Genomic DNA, 21793 nt, shown 5'->3' with positions numbered 1-21793 from the left:
TGGGAGTAGGCATGGGAGAAGGCCACACATAACATGCAACAGAGTCCATCAAGTAAGCAAGTGAATTCACGATTACAGGAGCGGGGTTCTCACTGTCAAAGTGGTGAGGTCTGAGACAGGAAGGGAGGAAGCCAGCACGACACTGTGGCTGTAGGCTGGAATTAGGCCTCAGTGTGAACCTGAGGCTCTCCATAGGTCGTCAAGAGATACAGGTAGGTGTAAACGTGTGTGTGCGCTGCACCGTATTGAGCACACAGATATTGGGCTCTAAGTACCATTAACCACTAACAAGAACCAGGGCTCTTTGTAGAATGGGCTCATTTTGAGGGGACTGTGTGTGTGTGTGTTAGTCGCTCAGTCATGTCTGACTCTTTGGGACCCTGTGGACTGTAGCATCTGTCCATGGAATTCTCCAGGCAAGAATACTGGAGTGCATTAGCCATCCCCTTATCTAGGGGATCTTCCTAACCCAGGAACCAAACTTGGGTCTCCTGCATTGCAGGCAGATTCTTTACCATCTGAGCCACCAGGGAAAGCCAGGGCAGCAAAAGTTCAAGGTGAGTCTGAGACATCTCGTTATGCCGGAAGTAAAGACGTGCACAAGGAAGGATGGGGTCATGTCAAGAGGATGCAGAAGTCACCTGACGTCCTCTGGCCAAAAAAAGGATAATTGGGACATCAAAATAAATCATAATAACTTGTTTGATTTCTACAGCTGATGTAACCAAATGCCATAGAGTGGCTCAAACAACAGAAACGAATTTGTCTCACAGTCCTGGAGTCCAAGATTCAGGTGTTGGCAGGGCTGGCTCCTTCTGAGGCTCTGAGGGAACATCTGTCCCCTGTCTCTCTCTCAGCTTCTGGTGGTTTGCTGCAATCTTTGCTTGGCTTGTAGAAGCATCACCCCGATCTCTGTTTTCATTTTCACATGGCATTCTCCCCATGGGTCGTTGTCCAAATTTCCAATCTTTAAAAGGACACCAGTCATGTTGGAGTAGGGACCACCCTACTTCTGTCTGACCTTAGCTTAACAATGACCCTATTTTCAAATAAGGTCACATTCTGAAGTCCTGGGGAGTTAGGACTTCAATAGATTTTAAACTGGGGGGGTATACAACTCAACCCATAAAACATGATAACAGATTATAATGTAAGGGATCAATAGGAAGCCACATGTTCATATTGATATATAAATACTGATTTAAATAAATTAATTCACTCAAAAAGCAAATGTGTGATGAGGAACAGGAGATTTATACAGTCTCAAAGCACCTCCCCATTAGTTACTTATTCATAACAAAGGGCGAAAGAAGAACCCATAAAGAGGCCCCATCTCCAAATACAGTCACCTTAGGGTGAGGGCTTAACATATGAATTTCAGGGTCAGGGAGCAAGATTTGGTCCATAACAACCACCTTGCTCCCAAGGAGGGCAACTGAGGGGATGTCATGCTATGGTTCTCAGAGGTCCCCAGCAGTCATCTGCTCATCTGTACCCCTAGGGTTGCCTCCCTTTCCTCCCACATCCCCAGCCTCTACAGGTGCTTCAGGGGATCCTGCAGCCAAATCAACCACATGCCCTTGAATCCTGGTCACAGGTGCTGCTTCTGGGGACTCCAAACTTACCCAGTGCCCCTACCTCCAGCTTTGGACCAGACGTCCAGCCTGGCAGGGAGAGGAGGGGCCAGATGCCTCCTTGGGGCAGGGGCAAGCACACCTGTGCAACTTCAGAATCCCAGTCTGGACACCCGACTAGCACTGGCTGACAAGAATCTCTTTCCCAGGGAATTTGAGACTGAGACTGAGAGATTCTGGCTCAGTCTCTCAAAGAAAAGTTATGAAATGGGAGCTGGGGACTTCCCTGGCGGTCCAGTAGTTAAAAGACTCCATGCTTCCACTGCAGGGGGTATGGGTTCCATTCCTGGTTGGGCGATTAAGATCCCATGGTTCTGCCAAGTAAAATTAAACTAAATTAAAAAAAAAAAAAAAACACAGAGCTGGAGGAAGCCTGCTTTCTCCATGCCAGGCCCTGAGAGACAGGGAAAGCAGAGCTGCTCGAAAGGAGGAGAAAGATGGACAGAGATGCACAGAGGCTAGGTAGTGCGGGGCACTGATGATGCTCTGACATTGTCTCTTTTTCCTTTCTCTTCTGAGACCTGGCTGAGCCTTCTCACAACATGTGCTGTGTCCTAGCATACCCTCCTTCCCTCCTTCCTGTTTTCTTATGGCGTCCTGGGTTAGTGCCCTAGTTACTATTGCTGCAAAACAAATTACCCCAACATCAAGCAGCTTGAAACAACCACGTTATTCTCTCTCCCAGTTTCTATGGGTCAGGAATGAAGGAAGGGCTCTGTGGGGTGGTTCTAGTTTAGGACCTCTCACCCAGGTGCAACTAGCCATGCCGCTCCCACAGGGGTGATATCACTGCTTCTTATTTAAGCCATTACCTTTGGGCTTCCCTGGTGGCTCAGACGGTAAAGAATCTGCCCGACCTAGGTTCGATCCCTGGGTTGGGAAGATCCCCTGGAGGAGAAAATGGCAACCCACTTCAGTATTCTAGCCTGGAGAATCTCCAGGGACAGAGGAGCCTGGCGGGCTACAGTCCATGGGGTCACAAAGAGTTGGACATGACTGAGTGACTAAGCTCACACACACACACACACACACACACACACACACACACACACACACACACACACACACACACACACACACACACACACACACACACATATATACCTTTGGGAAGCCTGGCATGCTGCAGTTCATGGGGTTGCAGTCGGACAGGACTTGGTGACTGAACAACCACCACCTTTGGGGGCAATTTGTTTACACAGCAGTATATAATAAATACACCTAGAAAGTGGCAGAGCTGACATCTTGGACTGAGATCTAAGACTGGTGTTTTTCTCCCTAGAAAATGTTGAAGCTCCACGCCTGGGCAGGGCCAGGAGACTTTTGGGAGACTGCAGGTGGTGACAGTTGGGGAAGGCGGCAGGTTTAATGATTTCCTGAAAGGGGAAGACGGAAGTTTTGTGAATTAACCTAAAGCAAGACAGACAAGGGAAGAGAACAGAGAAGATGGTCTAACTCTGGCCTGTTTCTTTGGGAACGTTTTATTTGCCTTTAGTTTTACTGTATGTGTTTGTTTCTTTGTAATTCTACCTCATTTAAAGAATAGTTCATTTATTTATTTTTGGCTGTGCTGGGTCTTCATTGCTGTGTGGGCTTTTTCTAGTTGCCGTGAGGTGAGCTGGGGCTACTCTCTAGTTGCGGTGCACAGGCTTCTCATTGCGGTGGCTTCTCTTGTTGTGGAGGACAGGCTCTAGGGCACTCGGGCTTCCGTAGTTGCAGTCCATGGGCTTAACAGCCGCACTTCCTGGGCTCCAGAGCACAGGCTCAATAGTTGTGGCGCACAGGCTTAGTTGCTCTGCAGCCTGTGGGATCTTCCTGGATCAGGGATTGAACCCATGTCTCTTGCACTGGCAGGTTCTTTACCTCTGAGCCACCAGGGAAGCCCTCTACCTAATTTTCAATTAGGAATTAAATTTTACAAATTGATTTATTAATTATGAATTAAATTACCTAATTTCTAATTTTAATTAGGTTAAGAGCAGTACAACCAACATCTATATTCCTTTACGTCAATTTCATAAATGATTAACGTTTTGCCACATCAGTTTTACCACACTCCAAAAATTTTCTCATGTATTTAGAAGAGAAGTATGTAGGACCTAAATAGAGAGTCCAAATTCTCACAAAGGATGACGCCCACATAAGCATGAGCTAGAGCCTGCCAGGGACAGATGCTGCCCTTGATTCCCCTCACCCCCCACCCACCCTCTTCCCCAAAAGCAACTATCAGCATGCTTCTCAAACCACATCACTGGGGCAGGTTTGAAATGAGATTATTCTCATCATAATCCTTCTAGGGAGGATTAAAGATTCCTTGGAGAATCAGCAGAAAGCTCTCCAGGCCTCTCTCCTAGCTGAAAATGCAGATAACACACAACAGTTGCCGCTCAACTTGTAGAGATGGCCAGCCCTGAAGCTCACCCCAGAATGAACCTCTGGGAAAAGGCGGAAGCAGGCACAGCTGGCTCCAGGGGGCTCCTGGGAGACTCAGCTCAGGCAGTTCTGTAAGAATCAGCAAGAGGGTCCTTCCTGGCCTTCCTCTTCCTCCCCTGGGAATCTAGCTGCTTCCCTCTGCAAGTGACCAGAGGATGCCCTTTGGGACCGTTGCTGGCTTTGTCATCTGCGTTGGTGGGAAGATGTGAACAAGCTAGTCCCGGGCTGGACTGGAGTCGGGGCTGACTGATGGGTTCGTGAGCACAGGTGGGACGTTTTAGAATATAGATTTTATTTCTATTCAGGCGTGGTGAGGCCCAGAGATCAATAGTCAACTGCCAATGGAAAGATAGGTGATGACTTACAGGTCCCAACAAGATGAGGGGGATAAGCCAAGCCATGAAAGGCCCCGTAAGAGAACACTGAGGTTGGTCTCAGGCCTGGGTGGGGAGGTGGATGAGAGCCTTTATTGCGGTTTATACACGAGGGAACCGGGGAAGCAGGGTTAAGTCAGCTTAAAATAGACTTGTTTGAATCATTTCAGTGGGCCCTGAGGCGTAAGGGGCTGTCCCTAGTTGATTGATACCTGGCCCTTGGGTAATGAAGGAAGGGCCATACTGGGCCCAAACAGGAGCGTTCCAGAAAAAGAAAGCAGCTGGGGACACCAGTTCTGGGTTGGTTAATTTGCACATGAAAGGCCTGCTGGCAGGCAAGCTTTTTGCTGTCTTTGGGAATCAGCCAACTCTGTAGGCTGTCGAGGGTCAGCAAGGCCCCAGATGCATCATAATACAGAAAACTTGTAAAATGCGGTTAAAACAATTCATGAGCCAAGAAATCCATTAAACACTTTCTCTGCGTTAGCTCTTTCAGCTCTGGCAGCGAAATTATGAGGTGTGATCAAATTTATCTGATAAGGACACTGGGAAAGTTTCCCACAGTTTGACAACTCAAATTTATTCATGTTGCAGCAGAGGACTTCCGAATCCCCTGCGCTCTCTCCCCCAGCAGAAGACCTAGGGTTATATGAGATGTGGGGAAGGGTAGTGTGTGGATGTAATTTAAATGATACTTTTCTTTTTTTGCCATGGCAAGCAGCTTGTGGGATCCTAGTTCCCCAACCATGGACTGAACCCATACCTTAAGCAGTGAGAGCGTGCAGTCCTAGCCACTGGACCGCCAGGGAATTCCTGACTTGGTGTATTGACTGACAAAGAAAAGCAGGTGTGTGAGCGAGAGAATCAATAAGGCCTGGGCTGCGAAGAGAACTCAGCGCCCTGTTTCCTTGGAAGCTATGAAATTAAGCTCAGTAGGTAACACTGAGCCTGGAGACCCCTTATGTGAAGCTCTGAACCTGGGCTGGGGCTGGAGGTTATGTCCCTACTGCTGCTGCTAAGTCTCTTCAGTCGTTTCCGACTCTGTGCGACCCCACAGACGGCAGCCCACCAGGCTCCCTGGTCCCTGAGATTTTCCAGGCAAGAACACTGGAGTGGGTTGCCAATTCCTTCTCCAATGCGTGAAAGTGAAAAGTGAAAGTGAAGTCGCTCAGTCGTGTCCAACTCGTAGTGACCCCATGGACTGCAGCCTACTAGGCTCCTCCGTCCATGGGATTTTCTAGGCAAGAGTACTGGAGTGGCTTGCCATTGCCTTCTCCGGAGGTTGTGTCTCTAGGTCAGAGTTATTTAGACCCCTCAGGCAAAAGTGGAATGTCCCATTCTCATTAATTTGATTTCAAATATCCAAGTCTCTGAGAGTTGATTTTAGAGAATGATGCTTCTCCACCTTTTGTCCTTGGAAGTTAATTAACAAAAGCAATTTTACAGATTCACAGATAAGTACTATTCAATACCCATTTTACAGATGAGGAAACTGAGGCTCAGCAATACAAGTCTCTCGTTCTAAGTCATGACTGAATCAGCAGCAAACCATACCTATCTGGCTCCACAGCCTGGAGTCTAACATTTTCCAGACTGCAGTGTGGGCACTTAGACGGGGGCACTCAGAACCCCCTCCTTCGCCCACCCCAGGGCTTCTAATCCATCCCAGACTTCCACGTGGAAAAAACTAGACATAAATTTCTTATATGAGTCTTGCGCATGTGTCAAAGTTGATTTCTCACCAACAGTGGGGTTGCAGGAGGCTGGGCTGGCGGGAGGCGGGGTTGGGGGTGGGGGACCAGCAGACAGAGTGAGCTTGGTGGGGGTGGGCAGGGAGAGAGCAGAGGAGTAGGCACAGTCCTGTTTATGTCCCCAGGATGTCAAAGCTCCACATTCTCATCAGCGTAGCATTAGATGTGAGAGGACATCTTCAGGCAGGAGACGTTAATTGGAAATAATAAGCAACTTCTGAGAAGCGAAGCCAATCTACCTAAGCCATGGAGTTGATCCCCTAGCAGAAGCCAATTAGCAGCCAGGCACCAGCAGTCCATCTCCAAAGGGTCAGGTGGGGGGTCTGTCCGGCAAAGAGGCTCCACGAGCAGTGATCCGTACATTCCTCTAGCGAGCAAAGATGCAGAACACGTGGTGGGCTTCAGTTTCAGTTTGGGGACAAAACGTTTTCTTTCTCAGAAGCAAGTAGGAGCGGGACGGTGTTTTGTTTGGAGCAAACTGTGCTTAGAGACTGAGATGGTCTTTGTCAAATATTTTATCTAACAGGCTCGCTGTGAGAATTTAATAATTTCACAAGCCAGCAGCATACAAGATAATGTCCCATAAGAAGTCAATAAAGAAAGATGGTTCAGACGGTAAAGACTGCCTACAATGCAGGAGACCTGGGTTTGACCCTGGGTGGGGAAGATCCCCTGGAGAAGGGAATGGCAACCCACTCCAGTATTCTTGCCTGGGAAATCCCATGGATAGAGGAGCCTGGTGGGTTACAGTCCGTGGGGTCACAAAAAGTCAGACATGACTGAATGACTAACACTTTCACTTTTCTGCAAATCAGTGACACGAGCTACACTATTGTTCCAGGCAAGGGAAGAGGAAAGAAATATAATCCAAATTTAGTTGAGCTGTACCCTTATACATGTTGGTTCTGCTTAACCAACCATAAGATGATGTCCAGCTACCAACCAGGGAAAACAAAAGTCCTTTCCTTGCTAGAGCACATTGCTAGGGAAAAATGGAGGCATTGGCCGGCAGGATGATCTTTCTCTAGGTTGCTGACGGCTTTTTGCCCCTGAGGGGAGAACAGTTGCCTTTGCAGTGGCAGAAGCTAAAGACTCAAGGTCTTCAGAGAGTTATTTTTACTTTTTCTTTTTTTAAAATGTCAAGTACAGTTGATTAGTTTCAGGTGACAGAAAAGTGAGTTGGTTATACATATCCACATATTCACTCTGTTTTAGATTCATTTCCCATATACTGCAAGGAAATCAAACCAGTAAATCCTAAAGGAAATCAACCCTGAATATTCATTGGAAGGACTGATGCTGAAGCTGAAGCTCCAATACTTTGACCACCTGATGCGAAGAACCAACTCACTGAAAAAGACCCCGATGCTGGGAAAGATTGAAGGCAAAAGGAGAAAGGAGCGGCAGAGGATGAGATGGTTAGATAGCATCATTGACTCAATGGACATGAATTTGAGCAAACTCTGGGAGATGGTGAAGGACAGAGGAGCCTGGCATGCTGCAGTCCATGGGATGTCAACAGAGTTGGACATAACTTAGTGACTGAACAACCATCACCACCATATAGGCCATTACAGAGTATTGAATAGTCCCCTGTGCTATACACCAGGTTCTTATCAGTTTTTTTATTTTATATATAGTAGTGTGTATATGTCAATCCTAGACTCCCAATTTATCCCTCTCCTCTTTATCCCCTGGTAACCATAAGTTTGTTTTCTACATCCATGACTCTACTTCTGTTTTGTAAGTTCATTTGTACCCCCCCTTTTTTTCTTAGATTCCACAGAGAGATTTAGATCAGTAAAAGGTAGTTTTGTCCAGTCCAGACACTCTTGGATGGTCCTCGTAAATTCTGCGCACTTACACTCTAAACACCTGATGCCCATAGTTGCCTTTTCACCTGTTCTTATTGACAAGCCCCCAGTGGGGTCTCCGAGCAGCTGAGCTACTAAGTGCTTATCAGCAACCACCGATGTGGAGATGACATCCTGACATCCGATTTCACTTTTACCTCAAAACAGTACTTTCATCCTTGAAAACAACTTCACTCTTAAAACAACTTCGTTTTTGTCATAAACTAGTGGATCTGAAATTGTATCATAATCACTGAACAGCAGACAGACTGGCTGGACCCAGGGGTCCGGCACTTCACCGACAGGCACTGCAGCCACTGGGCGCTTCACACTGCAGCCTGCAGCTGTCGGCTGGGGAACTCGCCTAAAACGGGCACCCGGCAGATGGTTCCCTAAAGATCCAACCCACTCTGCATAGTTTACCTATAACTCACACCCTCTTGAAAGGGTTTTTGTCATTCTTTCGTTTTTCTAGGCTCTTTAAAAAACAGTGTGATATTGAATTAACAGTGCTGCCAATATCAATTTCCTGATTTTGACAAGGTGCTATTGTTATGTAAAATATGAACCTTGAGGGAAAGCTGGGTGTGATATAATAGAAACTAAATATTTGGTCTTTGACCCCAGTTCCTGGCACACAGTTCCTGAAACCCTTGAAATCTTCAAAGTGAGAGTGTTCTGTGTAGGCAAATAAGGTGATTGGTCATTGGGTCCCTAGAAAGCATCGGGATAGGGGCTGGTCACCAGAAAGACTGAGGCATGATTAGAGGGGTCAAACTTTCTAACCCTAACCCTAAACTAACCCTAACCCTAACCCTCATCCCACCTTGGACCTCTGGGGAAGGGACAGGGGTTAGAGGTTGAATGAATCACCAGTGGCCAATGGTGTAATCAATCATGCCTGTGTGATGAAACTTCCATAAAAAGCCTAAGTAACAGGATTCAGGGTTGGAGAAGACATCAAGTTTCTAGGAGGGTGGTGCTCCCAGAGAGGGCATGGAAGTTCTGCACACACATACCCCATACCTAGCCTTATGCATCTCTTCTGTTTGGCTGTTTCTGAGTTGATCGTTTATTAAAAAACAGAGGGACATCCCTGGCAGTCCAGTGGTTAAGACTCCATGCTTCCACTGCAGGGGGCATGGGTTCGATCCTTGGTCAGGGAACAAAGATCCCATGTGCCATGAGGTTCAGCCATAAAATACTAATAATAAATCACAAAATGCAAGTTAAGTGCCTCCCTGAGTTTTATAAGCTGTTCTGGCAAATGACTGAACCTGAAAGGGAGGGGACTGTGGAAACCCCCAACCTTATAGCCAAGTCTGAGTGAAGTTCAGGTAACTTGGGGACCCAACGCTTGCTACTGGCATCTGAAGTGAGGGCAATTTTTGGGCTGAGCCCCTAACCTGTGAAGTCTGACTGACTCTGGGCAGCTGTTGTCATACTGAACTGCAGGAAACTAGCTGGTGTTAGAAACTCAGAGACAGTATGAGAAAAGAAAACCACAAACTTGGTATCAGTAGTAGTGTGAGTAAAAACATCTCAGTAAGTGAAGGGTGCACACAGGAACACTTGCTCCTATTTCTGCAACTTCTTTTGAGTTAAACTATTTCAAAATGAAATGTTATAATTTTTTTTTAAAGATGTGAAGGGCACTTGGATTTAATTTTTCATTTACAGAAACTTTTTTCAAATTGGCAGCTTTTTGCAAAGGACAGGATTATATTATACACCTCTCTATTTTATCTACCTTGGCAAGACTTTGTGGACTTTTGAAGCAATTAGCCTAAGCACCGTTCCTTTCTAAAATAAAATTTAAATTTAGCTTTCATTGTCCATTAAATGTAATGTAAAATTTTACAACACTCAGATGCAAATACATTCCAGAGGGGTTGAATGTAAGGTAAGCCACTCATTCAGAGAAGTCACCCAAGATTTAGAAGCAGAATTTCAAAACCTAGAACCTGCCTCCTTTGGGTAAGTGGAGGTGTTGTCTACAGACCAGCTCAACCTCAACCTGGATGATGTAAGTAAACATTTATTGAGCGCTTACTGTGTGCTGGGCACAGTTTTAAGAGACTTATTGGATTAACTCACTTAATCTTCACACCAACCCTGTTGCTGTTTAGTCACTAAGTCATGTCTGACTCTTTTGCGACCCCATGTACTGTAACCTGCCAGGCTCCTCTGTCCATGGGATTTTCCAGGCAAGAATACTGGAGTGGGTTTCCATTTCCTTTTCCAGGAGATCTTCCTGACCCAGGGATCGACCCAGAATCTCCTTCATTGGTAGGCAGATTCTTGACCATTGAGCCACTAGCAAAACGTCAACCCTAGGAAGAAGGTATTAGTAGTTTTACAAGATCACACAGCCAAGGTGTGACAAGACTGAAACCTGAACCCTGGCCATCCAGCACGAGGTCTTCACCGCCCTGCTCTGGAAGCAGACTGAGGCACAGGCCTGGCTTCAGACTGTGGTCACAGTGTGTGGCCCCTTCCAAGTCCCTCACCAGACTTCACTGCATCCCTGTTTGCCTGGTGTCCCTGGAAACAGACTCTGAGGCAGGAAGCTGCATGTGAGAGGCCTGCCAGGAGAGTGTTCTCAGGTCCAGCCTTGTGAGGTGGTGAGGAAGGCAGGGTTGGGTAGAGAGAAAAGCTGATCTACTGTGGGCAAGAAAAGGAGGCTTCCGTCCACTCTGAGGCTCCACGGGGAGCTCAAGTTGAGATCAAAGAGTTACTGTGGGTTGCGCTGTGTTCCCACCAAGAAGTTGAAGTTCCAGATTCCCAGGACCAGTGAGCGTGAACTTATTTGGAAACGGGGTCTTTGCGCTCATCAAGCTGAGGTCATTAGGGTGGGCCCTCATCCATTAGGATTGTGTCCTTATAAGAGGAGGAGCATCCAGATGGAGGGAGCAGACCGGGCGGAGGACAGCAGTCTACCCTGAGTCAAAGCATGGCTGGGCAGGGTGCAGTAACAAACAGCCAGGAGAGGGGGTGGCCAAAGGAGAACGAGTGTGGTGGGGAGGGGTAGTGAGAGATGAGGGCAGAAAGCTAACTGTGAAGGGTGGGGTGAATATGTCGGTGAGATGAGGACTTGATATTTACTCTGCTTGTGAGGGAGCAGAACAAAGACACAATTTCTGTTTTAATGGAATCCCTGTGGCTATATGTGGGGGAAAGATGGCAGGGGCAAGAGGGCAGTTCAGGGAGACGGGGGAGACTGTGATGACCCAGACCACGGGGGACAGGGCCTAGACCAGGGTATTCCTAGTTTCTTGAAACTGGAATGACCCAGGTGTCCATCAGTGGAGGAATGGATAAACAAATGATGCAAACTCCATACAATGGACTACCACGCAGCCATAAAAAGGAATAAACTGCATCTGGTTCCATCACTTCATGGCAAATAGATGAGAAAACAGTGGAAACAGTGGCTGACTTTATTTTATGGGCTCCAAAATCACTGCAGATGGTGATTGCAGCCATGAAATTAAAAGACGCTTACTCCTTGGAAGGAAAGTTATGACCAACCTAGACAGTATATTAAAAAACAGAGACATTACTTTGCCAACAAAGGTCCATCTAGTCAAGGCTATGGTTTTTCCAGTAGTCATGTATGGATGTGAGAGTTGGACTATAAAGAAAGCTGAGTGCAGAAGAATTGATGCATTTGAACTGTGGTGTTGGAGAAGACTCTTGAGAGTCCCTTAGACTGCAAGGAGATCCAACCGGTCCATCCTAAAGGAGATCAGTCCTGGGTGTTCATTGGAAGGACTGATGCTGAAGCTGAAACTCCAACACTTTGGCCACCTCATGCGAAGAGCTAACTCATTTGAAAAGACCCTGATGCTGGGAAACATTGAGGGCAGGAGGAGAAGGGGACGACAGAGGATGAGATGGTTGGATGGCATCACTGACTCAATGGACATGAGTTTGGGTGGGCTCCAGGAGTTGGTGATGGACAGGGAGGCCTGGCGTGCTGCGGTTCATGGGGTCACAAAGAGTCAGACACGACTGAGCGACTGAACTGAACTGAACTGAAACAAGCTGGAAGCTTAATTTGTTTTTACACAGAGTCTGGAGGTAGGGCATCCAGGGCTAATGTGGCAGCATCATAGTCATGAGTACTCAGCCTCCTTCAATATTATTGCTCTGTCATCTTCAGTATATAACTTGTGATCCAAGATGGTTGCTGGAGCTTCAGCTATCATATCCACATTCCAGTCAGTAGTGTAAAGGACAAAGGGGTTAGAAAAATTCTTTAAGACCAACCCTAGAAGGCACACACAATGCTTCTATTGGCATCTACTGGCCAAAATGTCATCACCTGGCCATACTTAGGGAAACATAGACAATCTAATTTTTGCTGGTTTAATGAGTCCATTTAAAAATCAAGGTTTGTATTATTAAGGGAGAAAGGGGCAGGGATATCAGAGGACTCTCTTCCAGAATCTTATCCTTCAGCAGAGATGGAGGGCATCCTGATGCTTCTGCCAAGGCCCTCTAAACTGAGAGGTTTCCTCACAGGCCTTCAGAGAATTGATAGCACCAAAAATAAACTATCAACAGTGGGCCAGTGGATGTAGCTCACCAGGGGACAGGTGGTGACCTGGGAAGCAGACACAAGCCAAAGAGCTGTTGATCTTCTGTTAGAGCCTGGGTTCATCCCTTCTTATCATGAGAGAAAACCATCCCAGCCCCACCCAGGGCAAGGTTCCTGCTGCCCAGCTGGTAGTCGACACTAATCAATAATCCAGACTTCCCATGAGGCAACGACAATGAATGCTTACCTGTGACTCCCAAGAACTGTAAATGGGGAGGGGTTCTGGTCTCTTGACACCCCAGAGATAGAAGACCCCCACCACCCCCAGTTCTCCCCTGGCCCACCGTCTGGACACCCATCCTACCAATGTCCCCTTTTAAAATACACACCTCAAACTCCTAGAGGAAAACATAGGCAAAACACTCTCCGACATAAATCACAGCAGGATCCTCCATGACCCACCTCCCAGAATATTGGAAATAAAAGCAAAAATAAACAAATGGGACCTCATTAAAATTAAAAGCTTTTGCACAACAAAGGAAACTATAAGCAAGGTGAAAAGACAGCCTTCAGAATGGGAGAAAATAATAGCAAACGAAGCAACAGATAAACAATTAATCTCAAAAATATACAAGCAACTCCTGCAGCTGAATTCCTGAAAAATAAACGACCCAATCAAAAAATGGGCCAAAGAACTAAACAGACATTTCTCCAAAGAAGACATACAGATGGCTAACAAACACATGAAAAGATGCTCAACATCACTCATTATTAGAGAAATGCAAATCAAAACCACAATGAGGTACCATTTCACACCAGTCAGAATGGCTGCTATCCAAAAGTCTACAAGCAATAAATGCTGGAGAGGGTGTGGAGAAAAGGGAACCCTCTTACACTGTTGGTGGGAATGCAAACTAGTACAGCCACTATGGAGAACAGTGTGGAGATTCCTTAAAAAACTGGGAATAGAACTGCCATATGACCCAGCAATCACAGTGCTGGGCATACACACCGAGGAAACCAGAATTGAAAGAGACACATGTACCCCAATGTTCATCGCAGCACTGTTTACAATAGCCAGGACATGGAAGCAACCTAGATGTCCATCAGCAGACGAATGGATAAGGAAGCTGTGGTACATATACACAATGGAATATTACTCAGCCATTAAAAAAAATACATTTGAATCGGTTCTATTGAGATGGATGAAACTGGAGCCCATTATACAGAGTGAAGTAAGCCAGAAAGAAAAACACCAGTACAGTATACTAATGCATATATATGGAATTTGAAAGATGGTAATGATAACCCTATATGCGAGACAGAATAAGAGACACAGATGCATAGAACAGTCTTATGGACTCTGAGGGAGAAGGTGAGGGTGGGACGTTCTGGGACAATAGCATTGAAACATGTATATTATCATATGTGAAACAGAACACCATTCCATGTTCGATGCATGAGACAAACGCTCAGGGCTGGGGCAATGGGATGACCCAGAGGGATGGGATGGGGAGGGAGGTGGGAGGGGGGTTCAGGATGGGGAACACATGTAAACCCATGGCTGATTCATGTCAATGTATAGCAAAAACTACTACAATGCTGCTGCTAAGTCACTTCAGTCGTGTCCGACTCTGTGCGACCCCAGAGACAGCAGCCCACCAGGCTCCTCCGTCCTTGGGATTATCCAGGCAAGAATACTAGAGTGGGTTGCCATCTCCTTCTCCAATGTATGAAAGTGAAAAGTGAAAGTGAAGTCGCTCAGTCGTGTCTGACTCTTAGCGATCCCATGGACTGCAGCCTACCAGGCTCCTCCGTCCATGGGGTTCTCCAGGCAAGAGTACTGGAGTGGGGTGCCATTGCCTTCTCCGACTACAATATTGTAAAGTACAGCAGAAAGTGAAGAAGAATTAAAGAGCCTCTTGATGAAAGTGAAGGAAGAGAGTGAAAAAGTTGGCTTAAAGCTCAACGTTCAGAAAACTAAGATCATGGCATCTGGTCCCATCACTCCATGGGAAATAGATGGGGAAACAGTGGAAACAGTGTCAGACTTTATTTTTTTGGGCTCCAGAATCACTGCTGATGGTGACTGCAGCCATGAAATTAAAAGACGCTTACTCCTTGGAAGGAAGGTTATGGCCAACCTAGATAGCATATTTAAAAGCAGAGACACTACTTTGCCAACAAAAGTCCGTCTAGTCAAGGCTATGGTTTTTCCAGTGGTCATGTATGGATGTGAGAGTTGGACGGTGAAGAAAGCTGAGCGCCGCAGAATTGATGTTTTTGAACTGTGGTGTTGGAGAAGACTCTTGAGAGTCCCTTGGACTGCAAGGAGATCTAATCAATCCATCCTAAAGGAGATCAATCCTGGGTGTTCATTGGAAGGTCTGATGTTGAAGCTGAAACTCCAATACTTTGGCCACCTCATGCGAAGGGTTGACTCATTGGAAAAGACCCTAATGCTGGGTAGGATTGGGGGCGGGAGGAGAAGGGGACGACAGAGGATGAGATGGTTGGATGGCATCACCGACTCGATGGACATGGGTTTGGGTAGACTCCGGGAGTTGGTGATGGACAGAGAGGCCTGGCGTGCTGCAATTCATGGGGTCGCAAAGAGTCGGACACGACTGAGCGACTGAACTGAACTGAACTAGCCCCCAACTAAAATAAATAAATTTATCAGAAAAAAAATACACACCTCCACCAACAGGAGGCGCCATTCACAAAGCATATCCAACAGAGTTATGCAAGGCAGTGGCATCCTGGTCCACATCCCAGTGGGGTGGAAAGGAAGCAGAAGAACTAGGTTGAGGGGGTCTATAAATTTTTTATGGCATACAAGTATTACAGTCATATTCATAATACAGTATTGGAAACCTTGTCACTTTAAAAAAAAAATCACTTACCTAAATAAGTGTAGGCTGACACACAGTTATAAGGGGGAGGGAGGGAGGGAGAAGGATATACTGGAATTTAACTCTTTGAAAGCAAAGTCATAAAAACACTAAGAAAGCTAACATGTTAATTTTATATTAAATGTATAAATATACTCAGCTTATGCCTATGTAAGGATAGGCACCTTAAAACAAGGCTTGCACACGATGTTCTACACATATATTCTTGTGTATTTATTGAAAAAAATCTGCATGTAAGTGGACTCCTGCAGCTCAAAACTGTGTCATTCAAGGGTTAACTGTACTCAGCAGTAAAAAGGAATGAAATGTTGGGACAAGCAACCACGTGGCTGAATTCCAAAAACATACTGAGTTAAATGACTGCTCAGAATGGACTCAAAAGAAGGCATTCAGTGTGATTCCCAGATAAGAAATGTTGAGAGAGACAAATCTTTTTTTTTTTTTCCTAAAAAAAGGCCAATCAGTGGTTGCCTGGGATGGGGGGATTAACTGCAAAGAGGCACAAAGGAATCTTTTGGAGTCACAAAAATGTTTTGTATCTTGACTGTAGTGGCAGTTGTGCGTATGTGCTAAGTTGCTTCAGTCATGTCTGACTCTTTGTGACCCTATGGACAGTAGCTCGCCAGGCTCCTCTGTCCAAGGGATTCTCCAGGCAAGAATATTGGAGGGGGTTGCCATGCCCTCTTCCAGGGGATCTTCCCAACTTAGGGATCAAACCTGTGTTTCTTATGTCTCCTGCATTGGCAGGTAGGTTCTTTACCACCAGCACAACCTGGGAAGCCCAGTGGTGGTTACATGGATTAAATACATCAAAATGTGCACTTGAAAAACAATCAAAGTATAGTTGATTTACAATGTTTTGTTAGTTTCAAGTGTAGAGCAAAATGATTTGAACCTGCACAGATTTTCAAAATCCCCCATGATCAGGTCTTACCATGCTTATTCACAGTTAGCAGCTATCAGTCTCACATAAACCATCTATTCAAAAATCTGGCTTTCTTACCGTCATCTTGACTTTCATATTTGTAATTTTGCTTTGTTTTTTTTCTTAACTTGACCTGATACGTCTTTCCCTAAAACTTCAAAGTTTGGTACATGGCTTGTCCTCTACAAACCTTCCCTGGCAGTTCCAGTTGATACTGACCTATCCCTTTACAAAGTCAATTGTTCCCTCTTTAGAATCAGGTGTGGAGCTTCTGCCCATCCCTGTGAGACACTGATATAGTGGCTCTCATATGGAGCCTGAGTATCTGTATGTTCACAGAGCTGTACTAATGATTCTGATATATACACAGGAATGCAAAGTACCTCTCTGGCATGTAATATGCCTCCTGTACCAATCAATTAAGCATGTGTTCAATATTGCCTCCATTGCCTGGGGGCCCTGGGGATACACAGACATAGCAGCATCCTTATGTTCAGGTAGCACAGAGTGTAGCTGTGGCGTTCCTTCAAATAAACGTGATGGGAACTATGAAGGAGGTACGGGTCTAGTGCTTTGGGAGCAGAGAGTGGTAAATGGTTACCAAAGGGACCATGGAGGAAGTTGAAGTTCCATGGTGGAAGTTGAAGAAGAGTTGGGTTTTGTTGTTGTTTAGTCTCTAAGTCACATTTGACTCTTTGCGAACCCATGGTTTGTAGATCTCTGGGCCCCACTGTCCATAGGATTTCCCAGGCGAGAATACTGGAGTGGATTGTCATTTCCTTCTCCAGGGGATCTTCCTGATCCAGAGATCCAACCCATGTTTTCTGCATTGGCAGGTGGATTTTTTACTACTGAGCCACCAGGGAAGCCCAGTTGGATTTTATCCACTCTCAAATAATAGGGCTATTTTAGCTGTAGCCACATACAGAGTATACACCTCCAGATACTCTGGCGGAGACTATATGGAGGAAATGACAGAGTCAGAACAGAAATGCTGGTAGAGATTAGAACATGAAGAACATCAAATACCATGCTAAAAATGTCACCGTTTTTGTCTGGATGACTGAAAATAATTTAAGGAAGAAGCATCCAACTTAGTTGTTGTTATTGTTTTCTGGCACTGATTCACATGATAGTAATCTTTATGAGTATGGGGCCCGTTCACTTCTATTAATACTGTGTCAAAAAATTTAAAAAAATTATTTTGAAAAGGGACCTCCCTGGTGGTCCTATGGTTAACACTTTGCGCTTCCAATTCAGGGGGCATGGGTTAGATCCCTGGTTGGGGAACTAAGATCCCACATGCCTCACTGCACAGTCAGAAACTAAAAAAAAAAAAGAAATAACAAAAATAATAAAAATTTTTAAAAATTAAAAAAGGTGTCAAGACAATTGATTTTGTGTAAGAAATACCAAGTCAGAGTCTCTCTAAATGTGCAAGAATGCTACATTCTCATCTAGTTTTTCTTTCACTAATAATTCATAATACCCGTTTCAAGTTATAATTTTCAATGATTCTTAAAACAATATATCTTAACTATATCTAGCTTCAGTTACAATTACTAACAAATCCAAACCCACCAGAACCACCTGAAACCAATTTTATGTACACGGTAGCAAACAGGTGAAAATAAGTATACTGTCTGCTTTTTGTTATTATTTACAATTTTTGCCCACAGCCCTCAGCCTGCCACACCCTGTAGCATGGGGGACCTTAGTTCCCTGGACCAAGGATCAAAAACCATGCCCCCTGCAGTGGTAGGTGGAGTTTTAACCACTGGACTACCAGGGAACTCTTTGTCTTTCTGCTTTTTAAGGTAACTCCTAGAAATTTTTAAAAATACATCTGTGGCATGCAACATATTTCCATTGTTCAGTGCTGCTTCAGACTGAAATGCTACCCACTTCCCAAGGATTGGTACATGGCTCAGTTCAGCTTAAGTCTACAGGTAAAAGAGACTGATTTTAAATCGTTGAGGGGGCAAGGGAAGTTTGATAAGCCTTAGAAAATACTGAAATAGTAACAGGTAGCATTTAAACAGACCGTAACATGTGCCAAGCACGTGCGCTTATCTATTACCTCACTGAATCCGATGAATCCACGTGGTTTCCGAGAAGGAGTGTACCTATTGCTGTGTAACACATTACTCCAAAAACTCATGGCTTTAAAAATAAGAGAATAAGAGACATAGATGCATAGAACAATTTTATGGACTCTGAGGGAGAAGGTGAGGGTGGGACGTTCTGGGACAATAGCATTGAAACATGTATATTATCATATGTGAAACAGAACACCATTCCATGTTCGATGCATGAGACAAGGGCTCAGGGCCGGGGCAATGGGATGACCCAGAGGGATGGGATGGGGAGGGAGGTGGGTGGGGGGTCCAGGAAGGGGAAGACATGTAAACCCATGGCTGATTCATGTCAATGTATGGCAAAAACTATTACAATATTGTAAAGTAATTAGCCCCCAACTAAAATAAATAAATTTATAAAAAAAAAAAAAGAAAAAAAATATATAGTTTTTAAGCACAGCTTCTGTGCGTCAGGAATTTAGGAGCAGCTTACCTGGGTAGTTCTGGCTAAGAGTGTCTCTCATGAGGTTTCGGTCAAGATGAGAACCAAAGTAGCAGTCAACTAAAGGTTAAAAGATCTGCTTTCTAGATGGTTCATCCCCTTGGCTCTTGACTTAAGGCCCCAGGTCTCCACCAGGTGGATTTCTCCTGAGGGCTGCTTTGAAGTGTGAGGGAACGCAGAGGGAGGAGCCTGAGACAGGAACTGGCAGAAAGGAGGGCTGTAAACCGGCTTGGTGAGGCGGCTACCCGCCTCAAATGTAGCAGGTGTGGGAGACTAGTGGAGGCTGGTGGGGTACCTCCCAGTAGCATCCATTCCTCCCTGTTTCCCTCGCTTGAAGTGCCCCACAGCTGTAAAATGGCCACCGTGCACCCTGTCCTCTGTGAATTAAGGACAGGAACCCGCCACACACAAAAAAGAGTCCTGATTGGTTAACAGCTGAGCCAATCATGATGTTCCTATCCCCAGCAATAGACACGTGATCAGGTTCTGACCAATAACAAGTGAAATGACGTCTTCTGGGGGGGCTGATGGGAAAGATTTTATTCTGTCTTAAAGACAGCTAGTCACCAGTGGTCCTTTCTTCTGCCTCTGGAAGTTGTTGGCCCACGTAGTGACCATCCTGGACTGTGAAGGGATTTGGCCTCAGAGTTCAACCTGCTGAGATCAGTGAAGGGAGATGCAGAGCCTGGGTCTTTGGTGTTATCACCGAGCCTCTGGGTTAACCAACCCAGACCTGCCCAATCCTTGGAATTCCTGCTACATAGGATAATACATGTCAGATTTTTAAATCATTATGAGTTGGATTATCCATTTTTTTGCAACCAACACCAACCAAACTGATATTTTGTAGGCTGATTTTCTCACCTGATCATAGTCCCCACTCAATTAAGCATGATACGAGGTGAGGCGCAGGGACACAGGCAGCATGAAGAAAGGTCTATTAAAAGGTTTTAAAATGTGAGCTGAACATTACGGGGAAGAGCCCCATCCACCCACATAAGACTTTAAGACTGGACTTGTCACCACTGTGGACTTCTTAACTTTTCAAGAAAACAAAGGTTTTTCAAATGCAGCTCTCTGAGAAGTGAGGCGATTGTGAGAGGTAGATTCCGCCCCCCCCCCCCCACCAATATTTGGGATAGCGGAATGTCACCATTAACCTCCAAATGGGATACAGCTTAAAAATGACAGGTTATTTATGGGACTTCCCTGGTGTCCAGTGGCTAGACTCTGCCTTCCCAATGCAAGGGGCTCAGGTTTGATCCCTGGTCAGAGAACTAGATCCCACATGCCAAAACTAAAGATCCAGCATGCCTCAATGAAGACTGTAGATCCTGTGTGCTGCAACTAAGACCTGGCACACCCAAACAAATTTTAAAAAGAGACAGAAAGTATCGTCTCCATACTCAAAACATTAAAAATAAAAAGTGACAGAATCTGAGTCCAAAAGACTGGCTCGGGTTCACAGCCATCCTGGTAGAGCTCAAACTACAATTTTTACTTTTCTCTCCAACTTCTTCATTTTAATGGATACAAACTGTTGCATGCCTCATGTTCTATTTGTTAATAATCATATTAATCCCATTTGCCTTTACATTGTAAGTTTTGATCATATTGAGACTGCTTCTTTGTTTTCTTAAAACTAAAAAAAATGTGATTGCAAGACTTTGCCTTGAAACTCTGCTGCTGCTGCTGCTGCTAAGTCGCTTCAGTCGTGTCCGACTCTGTGAGACCCCATAGACAGCAGCCCACCAGGCTCCGCCGTCCCTGGGATTCTCCAGGCAAGAATACTGGAGTGGGTTGCCATTTCCTTCTCCAGTGCATGAAAGGGAAAAGTGAAAGTGAAGTCACTCAGGCGTGTCCGACTCTTGGCGACCCCATAGACTGCAGCCTACCAGGCTCCTCCATCCATGGGATTTTCCAGGCAAGAGTACTGGAGTGGGGTGCCATTGCCTTCTCCGCTTGAAACTCTAGGCTGTTTTAACTGGTAACAGAAATCTCAGCAACAACCTCTATTCTACAGCTTCTGAAAAGCAGACTTTGGCCCGTGAAATCCTCTTTGTAAATGTATTTTGAATAAAGGAGTCTTATAAGACCGGACTTCAAAAGCTGATGTTGCTTCATCATTTGAAAGCCCCCATTAACCTGCTGTATTAGTTTGCTAGGGCTGCCTTAATAAAATACTAGGTGGCTAGGTGGCTTAAATCAAATGAGTCAATCCTGAAGGAAAAGCTCTGGAAGTGAAAGTCACTCAGTTGTGTCCAACTCTTTGTGACCCCATGGACTATACAGTCCATGGAATTCTCCAGGCCAGAATTCTGGAGTGGCCTTTCCCTTCTCCCTTTCCCTTTCCCTTCTTTTGGGAAGGGGGTAGGGGATCTTCCCAACCCAGGGATTGAACCCAGGTCTCCCACATTGCGGGAGCATTCTTTACCAGCTGAGCCACAAGGGAAGCCCAAGAATACTGGAGCAGGTAGCCTATCCCTTCTCCAGCGGACCTTCCCAACCTAGGAATCAAACCAGGGTCTCCTGCATTGCAGGCAGATTCTTTACCAACTGAGCTACCAGGGAAGTCCCCCTGGAGGAAATCAACTCTGAATATTCATTGAAAGGACTGATGCTGAAGCTGAAGCTCCAATACTTTGGCCACCTGATTCGAAGAGCCAACTCATTGGAAAAGACCCTGGTGCTGAGAAAGATTGAAGGCAAAATGAGAAGGGGGTGACAGAGGATGAGATGGTTAGATAGCATCACCGACTCAATGGACATGAATTTAAACAAACTC

General features: G+C 45.5%; 1 protein-coding gene across 1 annotated transcript in view; it reads right to left on the bottom strand.

Annotated features, from left to right (window-relative positions):
- LOC145515441 (uncharacterized) overlaps positions 1-19408 on the bottom strand; it is an 87386-nt gene extending 67978 nt beyond the window's left edge. Inside the window, 1 exon segment of the mRNA XM_081515822.1 lies at positions 19000-19408. The gene's annotated coding sequence lies outside the window, so the exon portion shown is untranslated.
- Between the last annotated feature and the right edge of the window lie 2385 nt (positions 19409-21793).

The sequence above is a fragment of the Giraffa tippelskirchi genome, chromosome 7 (assembly GCF_054371585.1).
Source record: "Giraffa tippelskirchi isolate mGirTip1 chromosome 7, T2T-mGirTip1v1.2.pri, whole genome shotgun sequence".
NCBI lineage: Eukaryota > Metazoa > Chordata > Mammalia > Artiodactyla > Giraffidae > Giraffa > Giraffa tippelskirchi.
This window is presented reverse-complemented; position numbering and strand designations above follow the sequence as displayed.